The 17,978-nt window shown below is 38.5% G+C and overlaps 1 protein-coding gene across 5 annotated transcripts in view; it reads left to right on the top strand.

The window, feature by feature from the left end:
* The window catches only part of CTNNA3 (catenin alpha 3), a 520,316-nt gene that overhangs the window by 434,465 nt on the left and 67,873 nt on the right, over positions 1-17,978 (top strand). The window lies entirely within an intron of this gene.

The raw sequence follows: 17,978 nt of genomic DNA, 5'->3' as shown, positions 1-17,978 counted from the left end.
ACCTTCAATGTAGCTTAGCTATTAGCTTTCGAGGCCTTCTTGCTGTTTGCTATACCAAGTACTTCAGTTATTAGTAAATTAGACCAGTAACATTAACATAGAATTATTTTGTTAATCCAAGTGTTCTGTTATCCTGGTCGCCACGAAGTAGTCTACATAAGATGATTATAGAAAATATAAGAAACACCAATTATAAAGCAAGTTAGACAGAATTCTTTCTGAAAGTAGGAGCCTTCCTTTTCCCTAGATGTGGTGCAACATGAAATAGTGCATGAGAAATGATCATATGTGCCAATTTGATTAGCCTTTGAAATATCCTGAAATTCGTTACAGTGTTAAATACACCTATGAAAACAGTAACAGCAAAGCATATCTATGTGAAGTACTGAGAATAAAGAGGTGCCAGTAACTGTCTAGAGTGAGGCAGTGGCAGCTTGGAGATGCACACAGGTGTAGTTATGCATCTCTGAGAATGGGTTTGTCAACAGATGACTGCCTTAGTTAGCCCCCTTGCACCCAGAGTGGCCACCTGGCCCGTGTTCCAACAACGGCTCATCCCCTTACTACAGTGTAATTGGGTTTCCTCCACTGGGATCATGGCCAGCACAGGCAGGGGAATATCATAATTCTTTCAGGGGCACTGAAATTCACTGGCTTACTGTGTGTAATCTTGCAGTGAGGGCCACATGCTTGACCGCAGTAATTAGTGTCATTGCCAGCTGGATAACTGACATCTGTTGTTCTTCCACCTGTGTTTGTTGTATTAATCATACTACTGCCTGCGTTTTACTGTCTTCATAATCAGTGTGTAATTTGCTTATTGAAGAAATCAGATAAGCAGATGTCAGACAACTCTACGTTCTTTGTATTTGTTGCTGTTGTACTATCAGAATGGGAATCGGTCCCTTTTTCCTTTGTGAGAAACCAGTCTGGCATCCCACCTGAACATGGCATGTTATACTATGTCTGTGAGTTTTGCTGACTCCGCAGGGTTGTTCTGTCAAAAATACTCGGAAAATGTTTGTGAAAGCTTGATTGCAGATGTGCAAAGAACCCCAAGTGTGAGGCTTCGTTAATATTCAGCAAATAAAGAAGAAAGCTGAAGAATTGCTTACTGTTTCAGTGAGGTAGAACTAACCACAACAAGCAAAGGTAAACCCCTTGTAGCACACAGTTACATATGTCGTGGGTTGACTTTGGCTGGATGTCAGGTGCTCACCAAGCCGCTTTATCCCTCTCCTCCTCAAGCAGGACAGCGGGGGAGAAAATATAAGATGGAAAGAAAACTTACGGGGCAAGACAAAAGCAGTTCAATAAAGCAAAAGCCAAGGCCACGTATGGAGGCAAAGGAAAACAAAAGATTTATTTTCTGCTTCCCAGCAGCAGGCAATGTCTGGCCGCTTCCCGGGGGGCAGGGCTTCAGTATGTGTAGCAGTTGCTCTAGAAGACAAACGTCATAAATAATGAATTCCCCCCCTTCTTCCTCTTTTCCCTTTGCTTTTATTGCTGAACAGACGTCATATGGTGTAGAATATCCCTTTGGTCAGTTCAGGTCAGCTGTCCTGGCTATGTCCCCTCCCAAGATCTTGCCCACCCTCAGCCTACTGGTGAGGGAGGGGAGAATGTAGGAGAGACAGCCTTGATGCTGTGTGAGCAGTGCTCAGCAGTAGCCGAAACACTGGTGTGTTATCAACACCTTTCTGGCTACCAGTGCAAAGCACAGCACTACAAGGGCTGCTGTGGAGAAAATAAACTTCATCTGAGCCAGACCCAATACAGTATGTTTGAAGTGATGTGAGTTCTCACCAGTGCCCTGGACCTGTATAAGTACTAAGCTCAGTCTGACTGGTCAGTAGCCAACAAATAAAACAAGCTTGTCGCTTCGATAAGCAAAACCAGAAGTACAGCTTACCCAGAGTTTAAGCAGAGTAGCACCAGCACAAGTTGTGGCTTCATTTGCCAGTGTTGGGGTTTGCAGACCAATCACTTATTTCTGAAATGGAGCCAGTCCCCAGCAGAGTTGAAACCTGAAATTGTGTCTGCCTAAACTCAGGCTTCCCTTTCCCCTTTGCTATTCCATTCCATTAATATAGCCTTAATCCTTCCATCTTACAGCTTGCACCATCTCAGGCTTGACCACTTGATTTGCTCTTGCTGTTTATAGGAAACTCACAGATCAGAAAACAGGTGACTCACTCTACTTGCCTTTTCACTGCAGAAAGGATCTGCATGAAGGGAATTATTTTTTCCTGAATGAAAAGATCATCCTATCTGGTAGTGTTGCTGCTGTGGTTTTGGTCTTGTTTGGGTGTTTAGGATTTTTGTTTTGTATTTAAATATAGGAGTGTTTTCTCCCTATAAAATTATCGTATATCTTGGCTAGTAGAGTTAAATCCAGATGAAATTTTAGGCTGTATTTAGTTCAGCAATAAAAAACTTCATTTTCTCCTGATATTTTCCATTCCAGAAAACTCAGTAGCAGGTATTACCTGCAGCCTGGATATTTAGAGGTGGAATGATTCACTCTTACACAGTCTGTAGGATTCTCAGATAGCTCAGACGTGTGGCAGGCAGCTTTTATCTGGCATAACTGGGTTTAGGCAGTGATACATCTCTGCTCCTTTTTTGGTTTTTTTTGGGTATTGTTGATGAGCCCGGAGACTTATCTACTGCCTAGGCAAAAAAAAAAAAAAAAAGTTGAGCGCATTATTAATTGCCAAAACCCACCATCCTCCACAAAGAGAAAGTAAAAGAAAAAACTGAAATTCATGTCAGGGACCATTCAACAACAGGCATGAGGAGTTTACCGTGAAGATGTAGGATAGAATTCTTTGAGGAATCATGGTGCTGTATCACAGACATAGCTATGCATTGTCCTGCCTCACATAGTATTGTTTGTTTGTATCCTCTTAAATTCTTTTCCTTCCCCTCCTTTTTTTCATTGCTTTTCCATTTTTCTCTCTTGTTATGTTACAGTTTGTCTCATGTTTATATGCAGATTTATATCGTATTCCTGATACTAAGGTAGTATAAGACAACTGGAATTCCCAGGGCGTGCTAGTCTTTTTGGAAAAGGGTAACTAGTGCATTAATTCTAATTTTCATCTTGGTTAAAATAAATACTGCAATCAAGTATGAAATTTAAAGATATTAAAGTATGTATAGAAGTTGTATAATACAGTAATGTGATTCAAAAAGTCTTGTTAAAAGCAGGGACATACACACTAAAAGCTACCTGTAGATGTAGATTAGAAAATGGATGTTTAAATAGAAAGTTTAAGGCCCGGAGACCCATGTTCACATGCCCTGAAGCCTGCCTCAGTCTACGTACTTAGTAGTTTCTACAGACCAGGGAAGTCATTTGGGCTAGACAAAACAAGTGGCACCATGATTTTAGTCCCCTTCAGTCTCCAGAGGTAAATTCACCGCTCTGCCATGCCTTTCCCATAAAAAAGAAGTGCTGGACAAACCAGGATAGGGTCCACGATAGCCATAGTACTGGCTGAAAATGCCGTTTAAAACATTTTGCATCCTCATGGTTAGTAGTTTCCATTCTCTCCTGGACCGAGTGACCTTGGTAATGACTGTAAAGATTAAAGGTGATTATGTACCTGGGGACTTTCTTATGAAAAGGGAACGTTTAGCATTGTCTTTCAAAAACTGAACCGTGGTTGCTTTTTGTAGAAGCCAACCAAAAAACCTAACCACAAACCCGACCAAAACCAAGAAACCTACTGCAAATAAAATGATTGATAGAAAAGAAATAACCATTTTGTTGTGATAAGATACCTGGAACACCCATGGTGTTGTGGGTTTTCTTGACAGTGTTGATCATCGGATGATCTATGTGACACCAGGCCTGCTGGAGCCTGACGGGCTTCACCTCTCTCAGTGGGGGAAAATTGTCTTTGACACTTTTCTGAGCCTTGCGCTTATCATGAGGTTGTGAAGGGTCAGAGCAAGCTTATTTTAAAAGCGTGTTAAACATTTAATAGTACTGATAGATCTTGGGCTGCCTGATCCGTTGAGTTGGAGGACCACGAGTGTGGGAACAGTGACTTTCCATTCATGGACACTGAAGTTCTAAGGGACCAGCTGTATCAGCTGAATTCACAAGTCCGTGGGGCCTTACGGGATTCATCCAAGATTGCTGAGGGAGCTAGCAGATGTTATGGCAGGACGCCTCTTGATCATCTACCGAAGGTCTTGGGAGTTGGAGAAGGTCCTGGCTGACTGGAAGCTAGCCAGTGTTACTCCATTTTATAAGAAGGGCCCAACACTGTACAGTGCGCCACTGCAAAAGGATGTGTGTAGATGTTATGGGCTGCATCTTCTGCTTATAGAAATTGACTGTGGCAATTACTGTGCTTGAAGGTGTGACTCTTACTACTTTGTGTGACAGAGAAATAGGAGTTTGTTAATAGAATACGAAAAAGGGGAAATCGATAAGGCCCTTCCACCGAGGTGGGGGAAGGTGAGCTGGCTATTTATTTGCCAGCTGGGCTGAACCACGACACACCATTGTAAGCAGCAGACCTCGTTTACTGATCTCACTCAGCCTGTATCCAGTCTTCATGTGGTCCCCTGGTATGGCATAGTTCATTGAGCATTGAGGACTAGGTATTTCCTGTCTCTTAACTTTTTGAGGTTGTCTTTTACCCTTTTCCCCTGCATTTGAAATTTCTTATTTGCGAAAGTAAGCTTCCTCACTCTTCTCTTTTAAATCTCTTTAGTGTCTCAGACTTATCCAGATGTTTGCACCTGATTTCATTCCCTTCTCTGTTTCTTATGTTGCCTCTGTGTTAAAATGCTACAATAAAAAACTGTGAATGTTTTAGAAACAAGCACTTACAAGTTAGTATAACAGCACTGTTGAGGTTCTCTGCAAGCTTAATGCACTGTATCTGAATAATGTGTCATTGTATGATCCCAAGGGTATATTTAGCAAGCAGGGATGTTTTTTCATGATATCTGAGTAATTAACAATAGTAAATCTTCTTGCGCTGCATTAAATAAGTACACCTTAATAACCATACTGCCTGCATATATAGGCATACTAATTTGTTAGTATTTCCATAAAAAAACACAAAAGTTTAAACCACATCAGTGAGTAGATTATGGTTTTTGTTTAGGGTAAGAGAAGATTTTAGAGGTTGGATGATTGAAATGGTTCTAAGTAGTTTACTGGGTGTCTTATCAATATATAAATTAAGGCAAATAAATTTATATAAACGAATTAGAGTATCAGTTATGTGATCACTGTTTTCAGAAGTGGTTTTCCTGTATGAATCAAGAATCTATGACCAATTATGTCAAAAACCTATTCAATTGTGTGATTTTTTTTTTTTTACAAAGTATTGCAAGTCCCATTCTAAACTTTCAAGCGGCAATAACTCCTATAATGAGTTAACAGTAATGTGCTGCATTAATGAAGAAATACATGCAATGATTGTTCGATGTTCTTTCATCTATTTCTCAGGATTTACACTATCTAATTAGAATTAAAGGTTCATTCTTGTATGTATCAGTTTGTACTTACATTTTGTAAAGAACTTACTTATACTCTAACAGCAGGTATTCTATAGTGTAATCTGTGCATAACAAGATATCTTTGCTTTTAAAAACACTGTTTAGTAGCAGTGTTTCCAAACTTGAATCTTGTATGATATTTGCTTCTGTTTCTTTCCTGTCTACTTACAGTTCAGTAGTTCAAGCACAGTGGTGCTCTATCAGTAATGTTTCCTGCACGGACCACGATTAACTGCAGATAATTTGTGTTAATTTGGCTGACCAGTGTTAATTTGGCTGACCTGTTCTTCGAAACATCCACAGCTGGAAACTCCCTGCTGCCTTCAATCAATCTATTCCACTCCTTCATTACCTTTAGAAACTTATTCCTAAAATCCACCCCACATATATCCATATGGCAGCTTAAAACACTTATTGTCTGGTCCATCAAGGATGTGGAGAACAGGCTGTCTCTTCCTCCTCCTTGTTTCTTGTGTACTTAGAGTGTTTCTTTTCATGTCATACTCATTGCGATCCTTTTCTTCAGCTGATTTATCTGGTTTACCTTCTTTTGCAAGTGCAGTGCCCAACACTAGATACAGTATTTCCAGTGAAGGCAATCAGATCTGAGTTGAGTAGAAGGCTTATTTCATACAGCTTGCTGACTGTGCTCCTGCAGATACTTACGATAATCTGCTTGCCTTTATTCTCAAGAATGTGACATTGCTGCTTCCTGTTTAGCCTGTGGCCCACTGTAGTTCTTAATGCTTTTCTGTAGAGCTGCTTAGCCACTTAGTTCCCATCTCTTATTTGTATAGTTGATCTTTCCTGCCTAAACTCAGTACTTTGAATTTGTTCCTCTGTGCTGTCTTTCTTTCTCAGTCCATTTGTCAACATCATGTTAGATTTTAACACTGGCTGTTTAATCACCTGCAGATTTACTAAGTGCATCCTACTCCATTGTACTAAACTTTTACGAAAATATTTGGCTTAGTGCATATGCATGTTTAATTCACTTTGATAAATCCTTTCATTTTGACAGACATATCTTGGTGACTCGTATAGAGTATATTTTTTTAACCAATTAAATAGAAACACAATCAAAGGCTCACCTAGAACATATTTCTCTAGCTTTCTTGAAAGAAGATCATGTGAAAGCATACAAAAACTGCTTCTCTGTCCACAAAGGGCTATTATCCCATTGCATAAGGAAGTTTGTTTTGCCGTGATTTAGTCTTGTTAAATCCATGTTTGCCATTAACTCAGCTTGTTTCAAGTTTTCCTTTCTTTTAGCAGCAAGCACATTGTCTATTGTCTCTGTAGAAAGGTAAGCAGTGAAGAAGAGGCTGCTTTGTATGGCTTTTGTCATTTCACAGAAGCGTAAGCTCTGCTTCATACTGTATACTATTTAATTTAAAATACAGATTCACCCAGTTCACAAGACAGACCTGTTGTTCTGCTGCCTTACGTTTTGTGAGTTGAAGATTAATATAAATGAACAAACTACTATTCATGTCAGAGACTTGGACTTTGAAGTGCTTAGTTTATTCATGAAAGGGGTATAGCTTTGTCCTTGCTGTGCCACAGCTCTGATTTGTGGAGACAAGAGCACGTACTCACGAGGGCCCTATTCTCCCTGCAGCTTTTGGGGAGCAGTAATTTAGAATGAAAGATCTCATTGAAGTTGGTGTAATTATGCACATACATGCAAGTTGGAATTCGTGTGCTTTACAAACCCTTCCTCTATTGAGATAGCTTGGCCATCCCATCAGCCACGTTCTGTAATGCCCAAAGCTGCATTATTTTATCAGGGAAGTTTGTTCTCATTGCCAAAATAAACATATTCAGGAGATTTGAAACCAGATCTAGTTCTAATACTTAGGTGACTGTGAAAGGGTTTTACTGAAATTACTAATGTGCATGAGCAGTTTCCACAAGAACTTAAAATGATGAGTAGGCAGCACCAGTGACAAACAAAATGAACTTCATTAATACTTTTCTAACAAGTATTTATCAAAGACGTGGTGGTTTTTTTTCCATGGAAAGAAGTCTTTGTGTTACGTTCTGTTTCAGTAAGAAAGACTGTGTCTCTCTCTCTCTCTCTCTCTCTTTTTTTTTTTTTAGATCCATTGCCAGGGAATAAAAATATCGCTCATCACCTCCAGTTACTGATTGAAATTAGGCTGGTTATGGTTAATTCTTATTTAGATTCATTAATACTTACTGTTCAAGTCAGGTAATACTGGAGATCTCTGAAAGACCAATTTCACTCCATGCAACCAAACACGATTTTACAGTTACCCTGCTTTTTATGTACCTTAGTTAAAAACAGGGGACGTGGGGATTTATGGTCCCGAGATGAGCAGTGAGCACCTCCAAAATTCCCTAGTTGTTTAAAACAAATGCACTCTGATTTATTGCAGCTAGAATAATCAGAGTGTAAGAAAAATGTGACATATGAGAAAAATACTGAATTTAATAATTAGTCTTAATTAGCCTAGCGAATGGAGCAACAGAAGAGGACATAGAAGGGAACGGTACGATAGCCATATTCAACTATATAAAATGTTGTACAAGAAAAAAAATCTGTGTTATGTGTTCATAATGGATACAAGGAGAATAAGCTCTGACTACATGGGGGAATATTCAGCTTAGACATTAGGCAAACCAAATTTCTTAAGTAAGATTTTGTTAAATTTTCATAGACATTAAGGATCTGCATCTGTGTCAAAATTTTTATCTGTGGCAGTCTGTGACAGTTATGTTGGTTATCTCCCATTTCACTGGAGGGGAAGAGCAGAGGCTGTCAAAGACGCAGGTTGTGAAACAATATGCAAAGGGAAAGTATTGATCTGAATACATTTCTCATTTGCTATGTTAGAGGGGAATATTCCTTGCTGACTTGTTTCATAACTTTGTCATGAAACCTTCTCAAATGAAAGAAATCATTTCACGTACAAAACTAACAATTTTCTGTGGACTGTTAAATTCATTAGTAATAACAGACAGCGTACATATAACTAAAAAGCTGTTGTATGATTCTCTTCAGCACCTATAAAAATTGTAACAAAATCATGTAATAAAGATTTGTTCAGAAACAAGACCTGAAATAGTGTTCTTTGAGAGGTGCTTGGGAGAGGGATGTGTGTGTTTAATTCCACTTCACTTGGGAAGCCTACATAGTAATAAAGACTATTGACATCTTTAAAGCAGAATGAAATTACTGATTTGTGACATGAAGGCTGGTTTGCACAATGATGTGCTTAATGAATTATTTAATTCCATGTCAGCTGACACTGATCACTCACTTGAAAAGATATTGGTTATTGCGTGAATAAATGTGGGTGGATTTGTGTTCTGGGCATCGGAAGCTTCTTGATAATTAAAAGCAGGAATGAAAGTAATGAATATAGGATTCATGGCTAGGGTGACTTTACTTTCACTCTCTTGGTATCTGGAAGGAACACCTGCTAAAACTGAGAAGTTTATGTTTCAACAATGTCATAGGTGGGAATGTGTGGGAAGGATGGTGGTAGTGGTACCGGTGTGTTCAGAAGTGGGGTATGCATTAGATTCTGTATTTTTACAATTATGCACAAGTTTTTGATTGACAGTCTTATTCCATGTACCTTTGTTTAAGATGATATATTTTACTTGCAGGTCAGATAGTATAGAGAGTCGGTTGAGACTCAGGAGACTTGAGCAAATCTTCAGGTTGTAGATAATCATTTCATCTACTCCAGTTTGAGAAATGTACTTATCATTAGAAGTCTTTTGCTAAGGGATATATTCATCTATCCAAGGGATTTATTTTTTTTAATGTATGATCATTTAGCATAATTCGTTTAACAGAAAAATGTTAGAGAAAAATCTTTGATGCAGGGGCTGCCATTGCACAGGCTTTATTCATCTGATAAACCTACATTTCTTACGGCATTCTGAATTGTCTGTTTTGTCTCTCATCCTTTCTGAGCCCTGAAATGTTATTTTAAGTCAGTCAAACTTTAAGGTGTTCACCGCACTTTTTTACCTTTAACATATTGTTGTTTCCCAAAAGCAGTTTCAGTTTTCTTATCTGCATTTCATAGGACAGTCTGCTTTGGAAAAATTGTTTTGTTTTGGCTTTGGGAATGGGGCTTTGGGATATACTCTCCTTGTCCACAAAAATTGAGTCTTCTAGGGCAGAAAAGGGAGTTTCTGCAGCAATGCAGGCTGTATCACGTTTTCAAAGCATAATTTCAAATCTCTTGCTCACAGAATTTATCTTACCACACCTCACTACTTCCTATCACAAGGAAGAAGCATTGTGGAAAGTTCACCATTAGGTGAGATTAAAATACAAACTAAACAGTAAAGAAAAACAAAAAAAAAAGCCCCACCAAATAGCAAGCGAGCATGAAAGATGAGGAAGGAAACAAAGACTTTTGTTGAAAGTACCTGGAACCTGTAACTTTATCTTGCTAAGTGAATCTTCATTGTAATCATGCTCTCTGCTTTGGAGGTTTTCCTTCCTTCCATGGGACTCCTCAGTCCCATGCAGAGGGTGTTAACCAGCAGTGTCTTGGAACCTTCTCAAGGTGGAGACTTCACAGCCTCTCAGCCTGCCTCCCCACTGGGCTGTCCTCGTGGGGAGAGAGTTTTTCTTTATGGCCAGGCTGAACCTCACTTCTTCCAACTTGGGCCTATTACCTTTCATCCTCACACCATGAACTGCTGTGTGGAGTCTAACTCCATCTTCTTGATGATATCCTTGTAGGTTTTGGTGGGCTACTGTTAGATACTCCAAAGCCACAGGCAGAACAAGCCTAGTTCCCTCAGCCTCTCCTTGTAGGACAAGTGTTCCAGCCACCAGCTGTCTTGATGGTTCTCTACTAACCTCACTGCAGTTTATCAGGTGTCTTGTGCATATTGAGTGGAGGCCAAAACTGGATGGAACATTCTGTGTGCTGTCTAGTAAGAGTCAAGTAAAGGCAGATAATCACTTCCCTCAATGTGTTTGCTCAGCTGTGGTTCATACAGCTCAGGATAACGTTGGCATTCCTTGCTGCCAGGACACACTGCTGGCTCATACCCACCTTGCTGTGTGCTGAGGCCCCCAAGTCGTTTTCAGCTGATTTGCTCCCCAGCCAGGCGGCCCTAGCTTGTTTGTTTTTTTGTGGTTTTTTTTTTTTTTGTAACAGAGGGTTCTACCTTCCCAGCTTCTGGACTTTGCATTTGTGCTTGGTGAATTTTTTAAGATTCCTGTCAGCCTGTTCCTACAGCACACATAAATCCCTCTGGATGGCAGCCCTGTCCTTAAGTGTATCAACCGGTCCACCCATCTGGTGTCATCTGTAAACTTGCTGAGTGTGTACTCCATCACCTCCTCCAGACCCTTGGTAAAGAGCAGAACTGGTCTTAGGATAGACTTCTGTGGTGCTCCTCTTGTTCTGAGCCAGCAGGTGGGGTACAGCCCATCAACCACTCCCCTCTGAGCCTGATCCTCTGACCAGTTTCTGTCCATCTAGTTATTCAACCATCCCAAGTCTAATGTCCCAACTTGGTTACAGAAACCAGGGAGTGGTGTGAAGAGCCTTTCTAAATGATAGCCATTGTTCTTCCCTCATCCAGAAACGTGGGAGAAGGTAGTCAGGTTGATGAGGCATGACTTACCTTTGGGAGATCCACGCTGACTGTTACTGTCACCACTGTGTCCTTCATGTGCCTGGAAGTGTTTTCCAAGAGGAGTCAGTCCATGATTTTCCCCGGGATTGAAGAGAGGCTGAGCCACTTGTACTTTCACAGTTTGTTCTTGGTCCTTTTTTGAAAATGGGAGCCATTATGAATTTTTGTTGAAGAGCATCTGTTTGGTTGCCTTTGGAGTTAGCCAGCCCTACAGATACGACGTTTTAGACTACTTTTAATACATATGGATATGATAGAGAAAACATGTTCTATTTTTTTAATTTTCAAATGTTGGAGTAGTGTTTAGAAATAAACGCAACTGCAAAATTGGTAGGCCATATATAATCTACTTTATAAAGATTCCTGCCAAAAGTGAGAACAACGGCTCAATTGGCTTTTCACAATTTGTTTTCAAACAACTCGAGAAGTATTTCCATTATAAATGAACTGTCTTAATTAGCTTCCCACTAGATGGAGCAATTGTATGTCAACCCAGCAGAGGAAATGGAGTGCATTTTAGATAAGCAGAACAACGAATCACTTGTGTTAAAAACTACTATTCTGTTATTGTTAATTATTCATTTTTTGAGTTTAAAATTGAAGGTTCTAAGCTGTGTAGTGAAGTTTCCTACTTAGTAAGCATAAGGAAAGGATACACTTTGCATGGAGCTGTGTATCAGTTGTCATGGTTTTCACAGAGTGAAGACAAGGGACTTTGTTTGCAACGGAGGTGTATGATTCTAGTAGCTATGTTTGACCGTATTTTCCGTTGTTATTTAGGATTTTACACTGTTTAAAAATTTTGTAAAAAAAAGTGCTTCCTTGAAATGAAATAACTGGAGAAAACTAAACAAGCTTTCAGGTTCCCAAGTGAGTCCTCACATACCTGATGAAGAATTTGTACTCCTGAAATCTTGGTTTCTTTTCGATCGTGCTGTTTTGTTTTATTAAAATGGCTACCTCTTCTGTAAGCCTTATCTTCCTTGTATCTTTTGACCCTTACAGTTACAATATCATTACTAGTTGTGATGTTCAGGCAACTTTCAAGTTTCCCCAAACTTTTAAAATTTAAATATGTGTTCAGTGCTTTTACAACAACCAGGTCAGTATTTTCAGGAGTAAAACTCTTTGAATTGTTCTAGGCATTCTGCAAGAGTGGCATACCCACAAAGTACCTTCAGGAGGTGCAACCAAACTTCAAGAAAGGAAAGAATTAAAAACAGGGCTGAAATACAAGTTTCCAGCAAAAGAAATTTCATTTACGATAGAAAATAGGTGCTAAAACTGTGTGCCAACTTACTTAGCTGTGCCAACTTCACAGTTTTTACTTTAAAAGGATTTTCAGAAGGAAGTTCTCAAAACTTTAACTTTAAACTCTTTAATGACAATCCTCTGCTCACATCATTCCTATCTCCCGGGCCGTTTATTGAGAAGGCTATTAACCTAATGTACGCTCAGTGAGAACTGGTAACAGAGGAATTGTCACATGGAGTCGGGCTATTGATCTGTCTAGCTGTTTCTAATAGTGATTAATCTTAACTTTTTTTTCCTAATCTCCTGGAGCAGAATGTTATGAATTAGCTTATTGTTAAATAAGCAAACAAAACTTCTTATCGTCCAGTAGTAAGAAGGTAACTTTTGCCCCATACTGTGAGTTCGCAGCATTTATTATTTTTGAAACCTCAACTCTTCAACATGTAACCTAACCTTTTTTTTATCGAAAATACTTTCAGAGTTGAAGGTCATCATTTATTATCATTGTTAATTAAACTTTTTGGTCTTCACCAAAGTTTATGTTCCTCACCACTAATCTTACCTGAAATTACAGCTTAAATATGTAAAAAATATTTTGCACAATTTTCTCTCTTAGTAACAAGAACTGTTTATCACCTGCATTTGAAAATGAACTATCTGAAATGTGTACAGGCTATGGAAGGATAATGATTTTACTCTTAGTTGATTACAAACTCCTTGCCAGCAGTTGGTGACAATGCTCCTATGAAAGACAGAGTTCTGAATCTCTGGTTTAATTAATCATTTGTTAGCTTCATAATATCCCAAATACTGTATAATGAAAAAGGTGTCATTTTAAGGGAAGTGCCAAGAATAGATTTCAAGAATAGACGTATGCTCATGTTTAATGATAAACGGAGGGGATGGTATTTGCCATAGCATGATGACAAATTAAGAACACAGGATTTTAATTTGCCCTTTATAGTGTGGGCTTTTATTTTTTTCAAAATAACTCTAAAAATAATTGCTTTTAGCAAAACCCTGAAAAGTGCTTTTAGTGACTTATGAAAAGTTATGATGTTCTTACTAAACTGGTCAGGAGAGATAAGTAATGCCAGCAATTTCTTGTTCTCCCTCTCATGCATCAAAATTCTTTCTCTGGCTGTCTCTCATCTGGCAGAGTTAAGTGTGGGGTAACGGTGGTGTTGTGACTAATACACAAAGATACCAGACTCTAGCTAAAGAGGGCCCATTTTTGACGCATTTACTGTTTACTAGTTTGTTACACTGAGTGACATGCTGCTTGACATGATGCAATTTTCGACATACGAGCATTAGTCAAATATCCAGAGTAGAACAGATAATCTCTTTAAACCCATTCTGATCTCAATGAAGACTGTAATAGCCAAATTCTGATCATCGTAGAGTGCATACAAGCATTTCTGTTGCTCCTGTGGTATTTACATACCACAAATAACTGTGTATTTGCAGTGGTATAATAAAGACATCACTCATTGATTTGGCTCCTGTTAAGCTGCACTGCAATTCAGTATTCATTTCAGAAAAAGAATGACTGATAGGAGGTGTTGACACCGAGATAAGGTAAAACGTAAGAGCATATAATGACAGTTTAAAGGTTAGTGTTTAATTGAATATTAGATAAGAGGAGATATGTCCATTTACATTGTATGTCTTGAGATTTTAGACTTGCTTCTGCATTATTTTTAGCAACTGAGACCCTTTATTTGCAGGATTGATGGTTTCATGGCTGTATGTGACCTTTAACAAATGAATGATCTAGGTAAAGTTGTTCGCATAATCGCTTTTGAGGAGAGTTTGCATAAAAAACTTTATCTTGGAGAAAATTCTGTAAAAGCTAGTCAAACGCATTGTTCTTACGAAGCTTGGATTAAAAAGCAAATAAGCCACCAAACACACTTGCACCTGGTTGCAGAGATCTAAAGACTAAGGCCAGGCCTTGGTTTTATTGATTATTCTCTCTAAAATCATAGAAGAAAAGCAAATTAGAAGGTCTGTCTTCAGAGAGTGTTTTTCATTTCATAGATGAAAAGGTAATTCATAGCCGGAAATCACCCATGTGCAATAGTAACGGCTTGCTATTGTGGCCTGAACATGAATACCAGGAAGGTGTAAAATTCATCAATACTACACTTGGCTATAAATATGATTTTGAGTCTTCAGTAGCAAAACCGTCAAGAGTGCAGGTTTATTACAAGCACTGAAATGTGGAAAGGAGCACACACTACTTGTGTTATTAACATGTCAGCAGCAGTAATGTTATTATAGTGTTAAATGCGTAGGGACGTACTTGAATGCATTTTTGTTGGGGTCAACAAAGGCGTTTCACGAATGACCAACATCTCTCTTAGAATGAGGGGCAGGAGGCTGGAGCAGGGGTCCTGTCCCATCCCGTCTCACACCTCTGCTCTTTCAGCCAGCTGTTAAATAACCATGTTTGTAGGCTGCTCAGGCTTCATCTTGTAATTGATTTCTCCAGCACCCCTAGGGGAGACTATTCCAGAGTTCTGCTCCTCTCCCTCCTTTTCTACAACCTGCAGTTTTGAAATATCAGATTAATAGATCGATATTTTCATCTATGGAAAGCTTACCTGAGACTATCATTTAGAGATGTCTTACACTAGTGTCATTTTTCTGTCCTCTTTGCTCTCTAAGGTTTCTACATTTAGACTGGTGATAGGTATATAGTTCAACTTTACAGAAAACTAGTGTCATTACACGTCTACAAAATTCTCAATGCGTCCTAAAATAATCTTTTTGTAAATCTATGCAGTTTATTGTGGGGTGGTAATGGCATAAAGCTCTTACTGACATGACTTAAAATTCACTTATGAATAACATGACTGTCTCAAAATTATTAACCATTCTGCCCTGTTACAGCATCTTGTATTCCATGTTTTACAGAAGAAAAAAAAAATATATTGGAAATGTGGGATTGTCAGTCCCAAGTATGTGTTCACCCAGGAAGGAATTGTGCCCTGCTACCATGAATCTAACTTTATGATCATTGGGGGAAAAAAATTGTAACTGATGTTTAGAAAAATGTAAGCATCTCAGTATGTTTCTGTATGTAGTAATCAAGTATGTGTCGCTTTAAAAAGAAAGTGATTTCTGTTTTCTATAAAGGTCTCACGGACTCAAGGCTATTACCTGCCTGAGGGCTCTGGGCGGTGTAATCCTGAGATGCTAGAAGTTACTCTCTTTTAATACCCTTTCTGTTATTGGTCCTCCAATAAGAGTGCCTGTAAGTGTTTCAATTAAAGTGAATTTGTGATAGTTGTTTTTATCTCATGGATATCCACCCACAGCAAATCTTAGTTCCACGCTGCAGATTTTCAAACAACTGTTGCATGGTAACAGCCTTTGGCTACTGTGGCATTCTTACTACGTCTAATTCCAGGACTAAAACTGAGAGACTTCATCACACTGTTAGTCTTTGCCTGGAAAGAAAACGTTCCTTTTCCCTGCTTTACCAGTGTAGCATTATGCTCATTTCTGCCCCAAAAATTGATTGCTTGTCTGTTTTCTTGGGGAAGTCTAGGTATATTTTTCACCACCAGCATTATATTTCTGCCAGCTTGTGCAACAGCTTTGAGTTCCTTATTTCTTACAACATTATCTCATAGAAATTATTGTTATTTTGTTCAGTGAGTGAAATTTACTTGTGTGCTCTTGAAGTAATGGAGTGCTATTTAAACCTTGTTTCAAGGAAGATGTTAGAAGTCTAGTGGCTTGTATACCACCCTCTGGCCACAGAGATGCTTTCCCAAAAGATATGAATGTATGCAGGTGGATTTATTCAGTTTAATGTAGTGCTATTACCATGCTATGGACCCAGAAATAAAATAACAGAGCCCTACAGTGTCCCTCTCAACAAATCTTATTTATACATAACTTGACAGTAAAAATAAGAAGGTGAGAACATGTAGCAATTCTGAATTTTAAAAATTATGTTTGACATGATTGAAAATCGAGTAAAAGTAACGACCAGGTTTTTTTCTACATGTTTTTGGTGGAGTTTTCTGATAGTCCTTCTCTTGTCATGTTTCTCTTGGCACATCAGGCTTTTGGGATACAAAGAATGTCAGGCTTTCCCTCTAATTGGAACTCTAGATGTCAAGCTGGTAATAGATGATTCAGTAGTAGGTCTATCACCAGTTTTGTATTAAGTCTGGACTTTATATATATTTTTGGTTCTTTAGAATGTGAATCTGCTTGATAAAGGAAAATTTTTTGATTGCCCTATTGCATCGACAGAACCAATATTATTTTTTAAATAGTTCATAATACCAAAAGTTTTGTGTGTTGCGTTGTGCACTGTTAATATGAGTAAACTTGCTTTTAATATTTTAGTGTCCTTTATGTAGCCATGTTCATTACGCTTATTTTCCTAAGTTGTTTATGATAAAATTCAGAACTCCTACATGAAGACTTTCCTTTTTTATACTATGTTGTTAAGTGGGAAGGAGGAAATAAATGTGAAGACCTGGATCGTATAGAAGATTGTTCTCGTCATAAGTTAAACAACGTTTTGATGTCGTTGCTCGTGTATGGTTGAAGAAATTAGTAACCAAAACCTGTGTTACTAAACCAGATTATTTTCTCTGTGGATACATTAAAGTACATACAGTGTACACAGTAAAAGTCATAGACTGGCCCAAATCACTCATACTTTGGAGTTTATGGAGGGGGAAAAAATGTTAAAAGATCAATGGAGAGGAAGGGAGAAGAAGAGAATTTGAAGACCGTATTAAGAGAGGAGGCTAAAATAGAATTTACATTTTTTCCCAACATATATAATAACTGTTTGAAGGATAATAGTTTAAGGGTTGTGAAAGGCTTATATGCTGAATAAAGTGTAAATGTATTTACCTAATGCTATTGGGATTAACTTTCCTGTGTTGAGAAGATGGCTTGGTATCATTGATATCTGTAAGAACTGCTTCTTCCCATCCACCTAGAGGCAAAGGGCACACAGCCCTAAGAACACAACAGTAGGAAAAGATAGCAAATTGTCATAATGCAAATATGTACTTTCGAGTAATAAACTGGTGTTGCTTAAATGGCGGTTGAGGTGACTAGAAGGAACTGGAAGTGGCATATAACATAACGCCATGTATACAAATAGCAAATTAGGGCCACTTAATTTTTTCTGTAGTACAGGAACTTGTGCTGCTTGATGGAATTGAAAAATGACACATTTAAAACCGGATAAGAGGTGTTCTTTCCTCACAGATCGCATGGATGAGTTGGAGCACTCTTTGATGTCACTGTAGTAGTAAAAATCAGCAGGATTCAGAATCTTTTTACTCCCACTGACAAAATACTAGACCTTTCGAGGGTCTGCTAGATCTGCTGTGTCTAACGTGGAGATATGGGGGAGTGGGCATATGAGTATTTCTGGACAGTGAAGAGAAGTAGTAGAAAAACTAGTAAAAAAAAAAAGTAGAAAAATCTTCCGGTTTTAAAAAGTGCAGGCATCCATTGTGGTCATGTAAAGGTTTCTTGTAAGACACTTTTGCTAGCAGCAATAA

This window comes from Tauraco erythrolophus, chromosome 9 (genome assembly GCF_009769465.1).
Source record: "Tauraco erythrolophus isolate bTauEry1 chromosome 9, bTauEry1.pri, whole genome shotgun sequence".
NCBI lineage: Eukaryota > Metazoa > Chordata > Aves > Musophagiformes > Musophagidae > Tauraco > Tauraco erythrolophus.
The sequence above is the reverse complement of the archived record's forward strand: the minus strand, read 5'-3'. Positions and strand labels throughout refer to the sequence as shown.